Source organism: Theropithecus gelada, chromosome 16, assembly GCF_003255815.1.
Source record: "Theropithecus gelada isolate Dixy chromosome 16, Tgel_1.0, whole genome shotgun sequence".
NCBI lineage: Eukaryota > Metazoa > Chordata > Mammalia > Primates > Cercopithecidae > Theropithecus > Theropithecus gelada.
This window is the reverse complement of record NC_037684.1, coordinates 16933202-16937762: the sequence shown is the minus strand read 5'-3', so window position 1 is coordinate 16937762 and position 4561 is coordinate 16933202.

The window sequence follows — 4561 nt, the reverse complement described above, 5'->3', positions numbered from 1 at the left end:
CAGCAGACTTGGAGAAATTAAGTGATTCACCTAGTCACACCACTTAGCAGAAGGTTAAATTGCAATTAGAATCTGTCTCACTCGAAAACTAGGTTTCTTTCCAGTCCACCATTTACCCCATTCTTGTCCCCTACTTATCCCTCTATACAGTAGCCATGCACGTTTGTTTACTTATTGCTTTTGGCTGCTTTACAAATACAATAGCAAAGTAGTTATGATAGAGATGACATGGCCCACAAGACAAAAATACTTGCTATCAGGCCTTTTACAGAAAAAGTTTACCAACCCCTGATCTATACAGCAGCTACCTGCTTATATATCTATCTCCCTGAGTAGACAGTAAGTTCATTTGAACTGGGATCTTATTTCTCTTTGAACCTCTAGGAAGAGTAAGCACACTTTTTTGCAAGAGTCTCAGTGTTGTTTAGATGAAACATGAAATGCAATTCCCTCTGAAAATCCTTATGCTCATTTTCTCTGACCCCAAACCCAGACCATAAGAGCCAATGGTCTCTGCCTGTTTCAGGAAGCACATGTATTAGTCAATAAGACTGAATGCTTCGGCCGGGCACAGTGGCTCATGACTGTAATCCCAGCACTTTGAGAGGCTGAGGTGGGTGGATAACGAAGTCAGGAGATCGAGAACGTCCTGGCTAACATGGTGAAATCTCATCTCTACTAAACATACAAAAAATTAGCCAGGCGTGGTGGTGGGCGCCTGTTGTCCCAGCTACTGGGGAGGCCGAGGCAGGAGAATGGTGTGAACCGGGGAGGCGGAGCTTGCAGTGAGCCAAGATGGCGCCACTGCACTCCATCCTGGGTGACAGCAAGACTCTGTCTCAAAAAAAAAAAAAAAAAAGACTGAATGCTTCTGCCAGTAGTTCGGAGGCCTAGAGCTGCCCCACTGGAGATACCCTTGGTGAAGTTGTTTCTGCTCCACCAGAGAACCTTCCCAGGAGCGATGCTTTTGGATATGAACAATATATAAAAATCAATATTATCCCTACACATACCAGAATAACCAACTAGAAAATGTAAATTTAAGGAAATTCCAGTTATAATTTGTAAAGATCCATAATGTATCCAGGATTAGTGCTGTTTAAAAAAAAAAAAAGTATGATCTTTACAAAGAAAATTATAAAATTTTAATGATGGACATAAAAATGGCCTAAGTAAATGGAGAGATAGACCATGTTCGTAGATAGGAAGATGCAATACTGTAAAGAAGGCAACCCTTTCTCAAGTAGGGAGGCCTTTTGACTCTAGGTCCCCCAAACACTCTCCACTTGTTCTCTAAATAAAAGGTTTTTTAAAAATATAGAGAGAGACAGAGACAATTTGTCTTAACAGAATAATGCCCAAGAATTTTAAAAATATTAATAGCTAGTTTTATGGAGCGCTTACCCAATAAACTAATAATCACAATGGCATTTTGAACTAAGTACTATAATCATTCCCATTCTACAGTAAGGAAACAGGCCCAAAGAAGTTAATCAGCTTACCCAAGGGCACACAGCTAGTCAGTGGAGCGAGGATTTGAATGCAGGCAGTCTGGCTCCAAGCCTGGATTATGAATTACTGCTGTCCACCACTTTCAAGATTTCTGTCACTCACCTGCCTTCTGAGAAACTTTGATGGTGGGCAAAGGGGGTGTGAAGTTGCAGCAAGCTCACTGTGAATTGCTGCACTTCAGCCCCTTCATCTGTGGGCCTCAGGAGAGTGTGTTCAGGGTAAACAGATATATTTTGTGTGTCAAGAGGAGGAGGCTGAGAACGAGGCTGTATGTGACTGATGAAGAATCCTCTTTGTTCTTAAAGGAAGTTTTTGCCCCTGATATGTGGGCCATACCCAGGGTCTTTAGAACCTCAAGGAAGCCCTTCCTTCTCTTCCTGGATGCAGGACCCTGGCTCCCTGTAGGTCTGATTTATTTTTAATTCTGCTTCCCTCCTTCTCTCTTTTGGGACCTGTTAGTCTCATTCCTGTGCACTCTGTCCCACATGCACAGATTCAGCTCCTATTTCTTGTAAACCACTCTGAGAGGCAGGTGGGGAGGTGGACTAAGGGAGCGTTCTGTCCACCACTGTTCCATGTACCCTGGACAAGTCCTGGCACTAAATATCAGAGCCCATGGAAGGTGCCTGTGCTCAGATGACATCCCAGCTAAGTAAGGAGTGCAGTTGAGTCTTAATAAGACACATCCTCAGCCCTCAAGGAACACGGTCTAGAAAACTACTTCATTCAAGGCATAAGAATATCAAGTTTAGGGCAGAGGTGCAAAGTGTTTGTGGGGGGGAGGGGGGCATAGTAGTGAGGGGCTTCCCAGGTTCAAATCCCAGGTCCTGTACCCACCAGCTGTATGAACCTGAACAAACTGTCTGCCTGAGGTAGGCAGAATGATGGCTTCCCCAAAGATGTCCATGTCCTAATCCCTGGAACTTGTGAAAACGTTACCTTATATGGTAAGGGGGAATTAGCATTGTGGATGGACTTAAAGTTGTTAATCAACTGACCTTAAGATAGAGAAATTATTCTGAGTTATCTAAAGGGCCCAACGTAATCATGACAGTCCTTAAAAGTGGAAGACGGAGGCAGAAGAGAAAGGCAAAGTGATATGATGTGAGGCTCAACTCACCATTGCTGGCTTTGAGACGGAAGAAGGAGCCAGGAGCTAAGAAAGGCGGGTAGCTGGAAAAGACAAGGAAATAGATTCACCCCAAGAGGAAGAGAGGAAGAGAATGTAGCCCCGCTGACACATTGATTTAACCCAGTGAGACTCCTTTTGGACTTCTAACATGCAGAACGTAAGATAATTAATGTGTTGTTTTAACCCACTAAGTAATTACAGTCAAAATAGAAAACTAATACACTGCCTAAACTCTATAAACCCCAGTTTTCTCATCTATAAGTTGGGGATAGTACAGATGCTCCTAGACTTACAGTGGGGTTACATCATAATAAACCCACTGGAAGTCGAAGATGCATTTAATAACACCTAACCTACCAAACATCACGGCTTAGCCTGTAAATGTGCTCAGAACCCTTACATTAGCCTACAGTTGGGCAAGATCATCTAACACAAAGCCTATTTTATAGTAAGTGTTGAAGAGCTCATGTAATGTATTGAATGCTGTACTAAAAGTGAAAACCAGAATGGTTGTATGGGTCCTTGAAGTATGCTTTTGGCTGAGGGCATATCACTGTCACACCACCAGAAGTCAGGGACCATCTGTACAGAGTTTGACCCAAAATGTTGGTATTATTATTATTGAGAGATTCAGTACCTTCATCCCTAGACGAGCACACCTAATATAGTTTGGCTCTATGTCCCTACCCAAATTGCATGTTGAAATTCAATCCCCAATGTTGGAAGTGGGGCTTGGCGGGAGCTGATTGGATCATGGGGGCAGCTTCTCGTGAATGGTATAGTACCATCCCCTTGGTACTGTCCTCACAATAGTGAGTGGGTTCTCACAAGATCTGGCTGTTTAAAAGTGTGTGGCATCTTCCCACTCCCTCTCTTGCTCTTGCTCTGGCCATGTGACTGCTCCCACTTCACCTTTCACCATGTTTGTAAGTTTCCTGAGGCCTCCCCAGAAGCCAAGCAGGTGCCATCATCATGCTTCCTGTACAGCCTGCAGAACTGTGAGCCAATTAAACCTCTGTTCTGTATAAATTACCCAGTCTTAGGTATTTCTTTATAGCAATGCAATAATGAACTAATACACCACCCAACCTCCTTTGGGACAAGCCCTCCTCTGTAGCTCAGGGTGTGTGGGCATCCCTCCTTACCTTTTATTGAGGATGCCAGATTCTTCTTTCCCTAGAACCATTTGGCCCACCTTCCCTTGCCCTCCAAATTTCTGCTTTTTTTGGCCTCTAATTGTCCAATCTTTGATCCCGAGGTTGTGGGGCAGGTGAGGGCCTCTGGGATACAGGAACTGCAACCCACTTTTCACAAGAAATGTTGCCTTTGCTAAAAGACCAGGGTGTACAACTGGTATTAAGCAATGGCCCTATTTCCAGAGCTGGCCTTAGGCAAATAATTTTATATATATATTATATAAATATATATATTTATATAAATAAATATATATAAATATATATAAAAATATATATCCCTTGTGCAAAATTGCTGGGTGTTTGTATTTTCATTCATTCAAAGAACAGTAAGCTTTCTGATGCTGGATTTACAAAGATAAACAAGGGAGGGAAATCTCTGTTTCAATATTTATAAAGAAAGAAAGAGGCCGGGCACAGTGGCTCACACCTGTAATCCCAGCACTTTGTGGATCGCCTGAGGTCAGGAGTTCGAGACCAGTCTGGTCACCATGGTGAAACCCCGTCTCTACTAAAAATACAAAAAAAATTAGCTGAGCATAGTGGCGCGTGCCTGTAGTCCCAGTTACTCGGGAGGCTGAGGCAGGAGAATCACTTGAACCTGGGAGGCAGAGGTTGCAGTGAGCCAAGATCATGCCACTGCACTCCAGCCTGGGTGACAGAGTGAGACTCCATCTAAAAAAAGAGAGAGAGAGAGAGAGAGAAAGGAAGAGACCACTAAAAG